Raw genomic sequence first — 12099 nt, 5'->3', positions numbered from 1 at the left:
TCTATAGTGTTGGAGATGGTGATGTAACGTGTTAAGTCTATAGTGTTGGAGATGGTGATGTAACGTGTTAAGTCTATAGTGTTGGAGATGGTGATGTAACGTGTTAAGTCTATAGTGTTGGAGATGGTGATGTAACGTGTTAAGTCTATAGTGTTGGAGATGGTGATGTAACGTGTTAAGTCTATAGTGTTGGAGATGGTGATGTAACGTGTTAAGTCTATAGTGTTGGAGATGGTGATTATTCAGAGGCATCGTAGAAGCGATTATAGCATTGGAAACACCATAACCGAAATTGAAAGGGCAGGCGTACCTGCTGCAGCTGTCCGCTTTGTTTGAAAAGCAACTAACTGGCAACTGCTCTGGAATGCCGTCCTTAGTTTCCCTTCTTTAATTTATTTTAAAGACTACCTGTGCAGTTTGGATCTTTTGCTGTGTGCTGGTTTGCTATGACGAGTAGGCGAATGTCAGAACTAGTCTTTTTGTAACTTTCATGACGAAAATACACGAAATGAGATATTACACACAGCTTTCCACGCAGGTATCAATAAAACCTCTGAAAGTCTATATTCATTCGTTTATACCCATAAGTTCCGATGTTTTTGAATAAACATAAATGACACAAGTAAGACATTATCATATAGTATTATTGTTTACATAAAATCAAGGTGAATCGTCAACGATAATGAATATACTATATTATTGGAACTGTTGTTGTTGGCGGCCGCCGTCGGGGGCCCCAGTTGTCGCTCAGCCTTTGTGTGAGAGTGTTACTGTGAGTCGTGTTCCCGTCGTGTAGTTAATGTGAATGCTCAATCGAAATTTTTCCTAATCAGATATATTCTCTTGAATAATCTTTTGGCCTTTGAGTAACAGTTGCACCACATAACGTATTATTTTAGATACAAATAATACTGTTGAGATCCATTTTTGCTTTTCATCAGAAATATCAGGATATGTTTGTATTTTTTCATAGGCCAGCTGTCTAAATTCCCTGTTAACGGGAATAACATCCCAAAATTAAGATATAGCACGTGATACCTGGTTCGTTGTGACTGTGATTCTGACCATTGTCAAAGTTAACGAGGCTGCTGTAAAACCTCCCGAGTAAGGAGGACATTCTACCGTGGAACAGCGTTTGAAATACATCTTCCTGTTGCATTATGAAGAGGTGAGTATACCACTTTCTTGTCTCTATTAAGTGTCACGTGAGTTACATATGTACTTAAGCAATCCCTGGTAAGTATGAGTGAGTTATTAAGTTTTCGAATGGTTCGTTGTTTCGGTACTGTATCATTCAGGTACTGTTACCAAGGCAACAGATGGAAGGGATGGGACAGGAATGTTTGAAAGGACAGTTGTTCAAGCATGGATGCAAGTAAAGTCCTGGGATAGAATAAGTCGTACGGAGAGTCACTTTACATGTACAGTATATGTGTTCTTGTAAGTTATGCACCAACACACAGCCACTCATTTATCTGTGTACTTATGTCAGACAATTGCAATTTTTTATTTTTATTCACCATTCCGGTGTCTCAGCAGTTTAAGTTAGGTTGTTAGGTAAAATTAGAAAGACAAGGTCAGGTTAGGAAAGATTTAGTCGTAGTAGTTAGATGAAGCATTGGTAGAAAAACCTGTTATCACATTCATCTTGAACACGACGATACGACCTTTTGGTGTGGTGGCTTAACCTTTGACCTCATCAGAAGTCGTACTGTTGTGCGTAGATGGATATTTGATAAGAACTTTTTTTTTCTTTTAAGAAAACAAACAAATTGAAACTATGTGCACAGTACTGGTAATGATGTAAACCATTTAAATTTAGTGCCACATTGTTTGAGTTTAAATTTGGCGATTGACGGTCTCCCAAATGGCCACCTGACTTAACAATAGCACCTTTTGCTCGACGATTTTTGCCATTTGAACACGATGACAACTTTGAGTAGGACGACCGAACCCCCTTGATAAGGACTTAACCCTTGATTTTGTAGACTTTGCATCTGTGTTGTGCGACGATGCAAGATTTGAGGACGATGACTTAAACCTTTGAGTATGATGATATTAAAAAGTTGATATATAGATATATATATTCATATGCTAAGTCTCCTCTCCTTCTCCCCATCCCCTTTTTTGCCCTATGTAACTTTATTATACTGCAGCTCTGCAGTGGAAATTTAGTAACAATAGGACGTGGTAAAGCAAGAATTAGCACCCCACATCTACCTCCAAGAGAAATGCAGCTCTGTGATAAAAGGTATTTTGACATTTGCTACGTTCGGCTCAAGACTTTGTCTGCGCCCATTATAATTCTTCATTATATGTGTGCATGTTTAAGTATGTATATTTCTTGTATTTCTTGTTATTGAGAAATGGTTGTTACTCCGTGATACGAAGTCGTTTTTCTTCCAGTAACGTTTACACAAGAGGTTAGGTTGTATCAGGTCACACATTGATATATCTCGACCGCGTAATTTTGTTCATTTTTAGCCCGACAGGTGTCGTGAAAACGCACGAAACATTATCGATTGCTTATATGTATATATATATATATATATATATATATATATATATATATATATATATATATATATATTTTTTTTTTTTTTTTTTAAATTTCTTTTGAGCTCAGATACAAACGTCAAGTAGTGCATAGTAAAGAGCGAAATATAAAAGATGTCTGCTCAGTGATAACATGTACGTGAAACAGGATGGCAACTTCTTGGGAAATATATATGTATATCTGGTTATAAACTTTAGAGATGAGGGGTTACAAAAAAAAAAAAATTACCTTTGTAAGTAAATGTGCAGCTAAGGATTCTATTGCCTATTGCAGTGAAGGGCTTTGTAATCATTTATTGACGACTTTTACATTAATGATAATAGTATGTTCATGTGAAATATATTGTGCCGCGAAGTTATCAGGGTACGAACGATGATATGGATCAGTTACTTCTGATGATAAGATGGTTTAGTAGCATGTGACCTAAAGTAACTCTTTACGATGGCTTAAAAGGTCTTCTGCACCCACTGCTCGGTCATGTGTCACTTTAAAGGTCATTTTTTTTTCCTCTGATCCTGAGCTGGGGTTGTAAGTCAGCCAAGGTGTTGGAGAACACGTCCCACATACCCCAGGCAGCCCGCCTCCACCTGGCTGGTCTAATATACTTCGTAAATGCGTTTGCAGAACCATCTTAAATTTCTCCACTGCACATCATATTGTGTTGCTGATGGTTCTCGTTGTATTGTCTTGGGAATCCCGGACCTTCAAGCCGTTTTCTCATGTTATTATCGCACATTTTGATTTCAGTAATACTGTTTTAGCGTCTTCCATGCCTGTCGTGCCAAGGGGGAACGTTTTTGAGTGTAGGTAGGTCACCATACCTCCCAGGATTTTCCAGGTGTATGTAATGACGTAAATCTTTTGTCCGCGCTCCAGGGAGTATTTACAGCGTCACTGTGGGCCGTGGTGATATGTCTGTGCAAACATACTCTCTCCATTTTCGACCTCTCTTGAAAGGTTACGTTAGCGCAGAACAATATTCAACTGGTGAGAGTGTTAGTGTCTTTAATTGAGTCATCGCTGGATTTACCTCTACCGTCTTGAAATTCCAGAAGACCCAGTCTGCCATTTTTTTTTTCTTTTTCTATTTGGAAGAGGCGACTGTTATCTTGTGTTCTCTGAAGTATAACGTTAGGTCGTCTGACGGTATTACTCCGCGGTCTGTTACGGGTGTTCTTCCGTGACGTGACGATAATCTCTACTTCACTGATTGTTCTGTTTCTTCACTGGCCACATCCCAGGGATGGAAGGTTTCTCTGTTTAAAAGCATGTTTTCAGCACTCTGGCGGAAGAGTTTGTTTATATACATGTTTCTGTGGTTTCTCGTTGTTTCCTGTTGATGAAGTGACGTAACTCTTAGTATATCGTCTGCTAAGGATGATGTCAAACTGTGACACGTGCTCTCGCCAGTGGCCGATACGAGAATGAAGAACGGAAGAGGTGCTTGTATAGTACCTTGTGGGACTGAACATTTTACTGTAGAGGCACTAGAAACACATCACCTTATCTTTCGTATACCTAACGATGGTTTCGGAAGTCTGCTACCCTCACAACTGGGTTTGGGACATTATGTTACCCTACGATTACCTTAAGATGGTTTTGGAAGTCTTCTACCCCCACAGCTGGGTTTGGGACCTTACCTTACCTTACGTACACCTTACGATATTTTCATTGGTCTTCTACCCCCACAGCTGGGTTTGGGACCTTACCTTACCTTACGTACACCTTACGATATTTTCATTGGTCTTCTACCCCCACACAGCTGGGTCTGGGACCTTACCTTACCTTACGTGCACCTTACGATATTTTCATTGGTCTTCTACCCCCACACAGCTGGGTCTGGGATCTTACCTTACCTTACGTGCACCTTACGATATTTTCATTGGTCTTCTACCCCCACACAGCTGGGTCTGGGACCTTACCTTACCTTACGTGCACCTTACGATATTTTCATTGGTCTTCTACCCCCACACAGCTGGGTCTGGGATCTTACCTTACCTTACGTGCACCTTACGATATTTTCATTGGTCTTCTACCCCCACACAGCTGGGTCTTGGACCCTATCTTGCTTTACGTATACCTTGCGATGGTTTGGGGGTCTTCTTTCCCCCAAGGACAAAGCTACCTTGTTGCTCCTCTCCCTCGTCTGGCTGATGATGGACGCAATTCATAGGTCTGCATAACCACGTAACCAACCACTTTTGTTGGCTGGTTTGGTACAGAGTACAGGTGTTTGTCGTAGACCATTTGAAATTTTTCTTGAACTTTTTGAAATGATGCAGTGAATGTGTTTTATCGTCAAGGGTGAAAACCAAAATCTGGCCATCGCAATTGATATGCAGGCCACCAAATAGAAGGCCACGAGAATTTACGGAAGAATTATAGATTCTTGTCTTGACCTTCTTCAAAACTTAGTCGCAAACATAATTGTCCCTGGGGAACTTCGACTTACCAAACCCAAGATGAAGATAGGCAGACGTAATAGCTGAAAATTCTACTGGAAGCAGCTCGGATTAAGTGTTGGTGATGTGTGCTGGTCTTATGATGTCTTAAACCCCTTCACCTCGGGATGGGGCAAGACTGCTGAACGATGTTATTGGTCGAGCAAGCTGTGGGAAGTCCCAGCTCGCAGGATCCCGTAGCCTTTCACAGGTTGGCTGGCTGCAAAAAGGAGAACTATTTAGACAAGTTATCCTTCAAGTCGACAAACAACGGAATCATCCGGAAACAATAACGCATTCAAACTCCTCCTTACAAAGAATGTGCACCTAACCCATGACTTCACCTTCTCAAACGCCCTAAGCACTGATCACAACCTGATTGAAAGAAAACAATTATGGATGCTAAAACCGTCCTAGCCAATACGTAGCCATTGAGGTGAATTATCTTATCGATAAAATGTGAATGAAATAGGAGGATGTTATCGACGAGATGGTCTGCGAAACGATGGGAAACCCTACTGAGTACCAGAAATTATTAAGGGGACTGTGTTGTCTGATGCATGACCACCGGAGCATTCCAGACATGCCACAGACGTACACCAAGACGTACACAACACAGAAGGTCTACCGGAGAATGAATCAGAGTCTCCTTACACAGGAGGCGTAAACACATTACTCATCTAGTGAAGAATCGGCTTACTTGGCTGTGGAAAGATAAGACGAACTGACGGACATAAGAGCTCAGATTCGGAATATCTTACGAGACTCGGGAACAGGAAGAAGAAGAAAGAGCCATCCGTCAAACAACATGAAACGCAAAATAACTTTCGATCGTGTGGCAAACAGAGACCCACAAGTCCCGCTGGTCCGGCATGATCCCAGATGACACATCCGTGGATGATGGCAAGGAAATGAGCGGGATGCTCTGTACCAGAATAGCAATAGGAAATGGTAATCGACCAGAGGCAAAAATCACCACACAGCTCACGACCCAGACCGACTTCACCGTAAAAGAGTAATGCACTTGTGTGTTGCATAGAACGAACATCCCCGCCCTCGCCACAGCATTTCGAGAAGGTCATTGAGAACATGCGCATGCGCTCTGTCCCCCGTGGGCCAAACTCATCGAATTGCGTCCATAGAATTGTAGACCACACACCTCATGTGTAAACAATGAATATCCTATGGTCAAAGATTTTTTTTTTTTGTGCATCATCTTAAAGTTTGAGAATGACTCTCATCGCCCAGCTCCACACACACAGGTTTGGAAGCAAAGCAACCAACACACTCATTATCAGAATCTTTGAGTTGTCTTCCTAGGCATATTGACCTGACTTTATTCAAGTGAACAGTCTACGTAACCCAGGGCAGCATGGTTACAGGGCGGGAACATCTTGTCTCTCTATTGCTTGACCAGTATGTCGAGTCTCTTGAGAAATAACACAGTAGATTTGGCGAAAGTTTTTCGTAAGTGTGACCATGGTGTGATAGCAGATGAAAAATGCCTAAGATGGGAGTAACCTGTGACATTGGTAAGATGGATATATATCATAATGATGTGATTCAGGTCATTTCATCAACGTCTTCACGGTATGAAGCTCTGTTCCCCCAAGGAACTGTACGTGCACCCCTCCTGTTCCTCATTCTTGCATCTGTCATTTGCAGAGGTGTATCATTGTCGTTACATCACTGGTGGTATCGTAACATCTTAGGTGTCGTGTATATATATATATATATATATATATATATATTCCTATGAGTCCATGGGGAAAATGATGTGATTATTACACGAAAGTGCACTTGGCAACTTATCGTGTTTCATTTTCCCCGTGGACTTTTAGGAATATCTTGAGCACGCTCAAAATTGTGATCCTTTCCAATATATACATATATATATATATATATATATATATATATATATATATATATATATATATATATATATATATATATATTTTTTTTTTTTGTTTTTTTGTTTTTTCTTTAGAAATTTTAACTGATATGCAATTAGTGTCATAATTGGTGACCGGCATTTACCACAGTAATTATATTGATTGCTCGGTCATATTGCCATAGATGTCTAAGGTCGTGAGCACGACTTAGCGACCCGTGAGCAAGGGGTTACGCCTTGAGCACGACAGTAGGAACATGGCCAACGATGTAACGACCCTTGAGCACGACGGTACGACCCTTGATTTGGGTAAGTAATTACCCGAATTTGGGTCGGCAGTTACCTCCGGTTGGGTTATTTGGTGCCACGGTGTGGGTAGCGAGTTACCTAGACTTGGATAGCGAGTTACTGGACCAGGATGATGGTAGCGAGTTACTGGACCAGGATGTTGGTAGCGAGTTAGCTCGACTTGGACAGCGAGTTACTGGACCACGATGTAGGGTAGCGAGTTACTTTGACTTGGATAGCGAGTTACTGGACCAGGATTTGGTAGCGAGTTACTGGACCACAGTGTTGGTAGCGAGGTACCTTGACCTTGAATATCGAGTTACCTGGGCGCGAGTTACCTAGACGATGTTTTGAGTCACGAATTACCCGGACTTGGGGAGCGAAGGTTACCCCTTTGGTTTGGCATGACGTCCCTTTGGAAGTACACAGCCCAAACACTTCTTTTTTTTCTTTTAAGCTTTTGTGACTTACGGGCGTGCAGGCTGCGGCTCCGCCGCCGCCGCCGCAGACACCGCAGCCACCGCAGCCGCCATGAACAGGTTGGTCTCCGATCATCGCCGCTCACACCAGCAGCGGCTTCGAAGATGGCGCTTAGGCTCCACGTCAGAGTTTAGGTAGAGGGTGATGTTGTTGGGGGGGGGAGGGGGTTGGTTGAGGATCGGGAGGGAGGGGGGGAGAGATAAGAATGGAAAGGACCCCCCCTCCCCCCCCTCCCTCCCCCCCTCCTAGAACAGAGGGCGAGGCAGCTAAGCTCAAGCCCAGCTCAAGCTATAGTAGTAGTAGTGCCCAAGTAGTTCGTCCTCCCTCCATCCTGGTGGTACCTGGGAAGGCACTAAATATACCTGGTCTGCGCTGGGTATTTACGGTGCTTGGGGAGGAAGGGAAGGGGAGTGTTAGGTGGATGGGAACTGGAGGAGGGGGGGGAGTGGAGAGTGGTAGGTGGATGGGAAGGGAAGATGATGGTGGGGTGGGGTAGGGACGGGAAGTGGGAGTAGAAGGAGAGAGGGATGGGTCGGGGGGTGTGGAAGGAGACGGGTTGGGGAGTAGGTGTGTGGGGGGAGTGTATTGGGAGAGGGGAGGTGGGGATGTTTGCAGGAATCTTGAACTTCGGAAAGTTTTGAAAGTTTCAGATTTGTCTCATAGTGACCCGTGCCAAGTGTCGCGATTCCCCGAGAAGACTCCTCCAAGTGTCTGGAGTTCCCAGAAGACGCTACCAGAGTGTCAGGAGCTCCCAGGGGAGATGGATATGCAACTTTTAACTAATAACTCGCAGCCATGCCCTCTTCAGTTCCTCCAAGGTAAAAAGCTCAGGCCCTATGGAATTGTACTTGCACCCTTCCTGTCCCCCACTCTTATATCTGACATTGATGCAGACACGAGACAATTTCATATCGTCTTTTTTGCACGTGATACAAGAGTAAGTGTGAAGATCACACCAAGAGAAGATTCGGAAAGGCTACAAAGAGAGAGACATATATACACAGTCTTTTGCCCAGATAAGTTTGGACTCCTCCGGCATGGAGGAAATGAAGAAATCAAAATCAACGTAGAATACGGGACGTACGCTATCATAAACTGCTTGATTATTGTGCAAGACTGCGTTGTAATAAAGTCGGCGAACACAACAAAACAACGGTTGCTTCATGCAGAAGGATGGCAGGCTGGATCCTGCGGACCTTCAAAACAAGAAATGAAAAGCCAGTGATGATATTATTCAAGGCTGTGATTCTTTCACGAATTGATTAATGTTGAGTTCTGACAAGACAGGCGAACTTGCGGGATTAGGAAGTGTTCAGAGATCTCTCACGGCTCATACTGATGTGGCAAAGGAGTTAAATGACTGGGAATGGCTGAAACCTCTGAGGCTATACTTCCTGAAGCGCAGACGGGAGAGATATTTCTCCATCTATACCTGAAAAATCCTTGCAAGGTATGGGTCCCTCCTTACATTCGGAAATAACACCCTTCTGGCACTGCAGGGTTGGTAGACTTTTGTTGAATACTGGCTCTGAAATCCAAAGGTGCGATAGGCACAAAAAGAGAGAGCACCTTAAACATCTGCGGCCCAAGATTCTTCAACACCTTGCCATCTACCATGAGAAACAGCATGGAATGCACAGTAGAGAAGTTCAAGATTGCGCTGGACAGGACCAGCTTGGTTGTGGGGGGCTATGTAGGCTTGAGGGCTTTGGCTTCCAAGAGCTTGGTCGACCAACGACCCAGTGCAGCAGCCTGGGCTGTCGGGAGGAAGACCTCCGAAGACTTCAGGTATTCACCAGACAAATGTTAGGAGTCCCCATGAAAGTGCTCCAAGTTTTAGGAGTCCTTAAGAGACTTGACAAGTGTCGGGAGTCCCCAGGGGGCCGTGACACATTTTGAGAGTCCCCAGGAGACTTTGACCGAGTTTCGGGAGTCGCGAGGGGACTGTGACAAGTGTCGGAAGTCCCCAGGAGCCTGTGACATGTGTCTGGAGCCTCCTGTGAGATTAGCGAGTGTCAGGAGCCCCCAGGAGACTGTGACAGGTGTCTAGAGTCCTTCGGGACTGTGACTTAAGTATTATCAGTCCCCAGGACACTGTATACCTGGCGTATACGTCGGGGTTTACTGCCCCGACAGCTCGGGCTGGTCCCAAGCTGCTGCGGGGTTGGGTCGTTGGTCGACCAAACTGTTGGAAACCTCGGCCGACACTTGTAAACAGCGTAGCCTGGCTGGTTTGGCATGGCCTCCGTAGATTTCCCTACTGTGTCTCCCAGAATGTTTCAGACGGGTGCAAGGAATGCGCTCACTTGTCGTGGACTGGGATGGCCATGGATTTTTCTCTTTTCGTGTTTATGTCACCTTTTAATTTGAGGGGTAATTGTTCTGTCGTGCCAGTAGGGAAACTATTTTTTTGTCTGTTGAGGTTGGGGGCGCCAAGCCGCCTAGCCTATACACGTCTCCCGTTAGCGCTCAAGAAAGTATAGCCTCAGGTGATTCCAGTCCTTCTCATTAGTTCAGTTCGTTCACCGTATCACGACGGCCCAAGAAAGTGTTTTGAACACTTTTGTTCTGCGGTTTCACCTTCCTTGTCGGGCAACTTCGGCAGTATTCCATTTGTGAGGGTATTACTGCCTTGAAGAGCCTCATTATTGGCTTATCCTCTCTCGTTTTGAAAGACCGCAAGATCCGACGTACCGTGATTTTGGAAGAGATAACTGCTATTACTCCCAGGTCTTCCACATTGTTCAGTCGTTGATATGACAGTGTCTCTGTGTGTGTCCGTCTGGTGTTCTGTGCTGCCCTTGATATCTTCATCCTCCCCACACCGGAGGAGCTGGTGCTTATCCCCAGTGAAGACCATGTTGTCCTCGGTGGCCCAGTGGAAGACTTGGTTTATATCAGTTTGTAGTTTATCGATGTCTTCTACTACTGAGAAGACATTTTCATACTTATTCTCGTATTCTCTGCAGTTGAACGTGACGCCTGTTTAGGTCAATGTCAGACGAAAGAATGAGGAAACAGGAGGGGCGCAAGCACACTCCCTTGGAGGACTTAAGCTTTTTACTGTGGAGGCGCTGAAAATGGCCCGACTCACAATGACGTACTGTGGTCAGTTATGTGAAAAGCTGTATACACATCTTACGATCTTACCGGTTTTCCCCGTCTTTTGCATTTTATGTTGCCATATTTAGAGATTTTTTTTTTGCAAAGGCTGTATCGTAACACATCAACTTTATATTTGTTAGCCGGAGCGTTTACAGTGTTGTCAAAGTGGTCAAGCAGCTGGTAGGTGTTACCCCTGTAATATAAAGGCGCGAAAAGCACAGAAAAAGAGAGATATTTTGACCCCAAAGACCTTCCAGTACATCGCCTACAACCATCAGAAACACTTTGGGGTGGACGATGGAGAAATGTAAGAGGACTGATTAAGTACACGTATTTACAGTGTACCAGAACAGCCAGGTTATGGGGTTTGCCTCACCTTACGTAGGATTTACCATGGTTTGGGAGGTCTTCTACCCCCACAGCTGGGGCTGGCATCTTACCTTACCTTACGTATACCTTACGATGGTTTCGGAGGTCTTCTACCCCCACAGCTGGGTCTGGGACCTTACCTTACCTTACGTATACCTTACGATGGTTTGGGAGGTCTTCTACCCCCACAGCTGGGGCTGGAACACACCTTATCTTACGTATACCTTACGATGGTTTCGGAGGTCTTCTACCCCCACAGCTGGGTCTGGCACCTTACCTAACCTTACGTATAGCTTACGATGGTTTGGGAGGTCTTCTACCCCCACAGCTGGGCCTGGGACCTTACTTTACCTTACAAATACCCATGGATTTGGAGGTCTTTTGCGTCACCAGTTCGGTTTGGGACTAAGTTGGCTTGCTGCGCTTTTGTTCAATCATGCTGCTGGAGGACTCGGTCCGTAGACCTGCGTAACCACAACATCCGGGTTATTCTGGCGGGATGTAAACACGAGAAATATCATTGTCAAACTTGGCTGAGAATCTTGTAATCAATTCAGTAAACTTGATCATTAAGCCGGTGAAGTTTTTTTTTTTTTATAATGACAGACATGATAGGATCCTGACTCTAGAGACGAGATGATTAGATAAGATAGAGAGATTGTAAGCAACCCTTGGATTGCTCTTACGTGGAAGACGAGATAAACGTCTTGATGTTGAAGGCACCAGATGAAGCGTGCCAGTGCACGGCTGGGCACACACACACACACACACACACACACACACACACACACACACACACACACTAACCTCAGCCAGGTAGAGGAGGTGTAGAGGAGGGCAACAGAGGTGGTAGCTAAATCAAAAAAAGCTGACTTGAAGGGAATGGCTCCAGTAATGAGTTACCCACTCACGACCTTGAAGGGTTTAAACCAGACTGATGACTTTGAGAGTTAACAATTCTTCGAAGG

At 44.3% G+C, this 12099-nt stretch overlaps 1 protein-coding gene across 1 annotated transcript in view; it reads left to right on the top strand.

The window, feature by feature from the left end:
- The first annotated feature begins 752 nt into the window (after positions 1-752).
- Positions 753-12099, top strand: part of LOC139750355 (uncharacterized) — a 722120-nt gene continuing 710773 nt past the window's right edge. The window contains exon 1 of the mRNA XM_071665103.1: positions 753-1168. The gene's annotated coding sequence lies outside the window, so the exon portion shown is untranslated. The remainder of the gene's footprint in view (positions 1169-12099) is intronic.

Source organism: Panulirus ornatus, chromosome 1 (assembly GCF_036320965.1).
Source record: "Panulirus ornatus isolate Po-2019 chromosome 1, ASM3632096v1, whole genome shotgun sequence".
Classification (NCBI taxonomy): Eukaryota; Metazoa; Arthropoda; class Malacostraca; order Decapoda; family Palinuridae; genus Panulirus; species Panulirus ornatus.
This window is presented reverse-complemented; position numbering and strand designations above follow the sequence as displayed.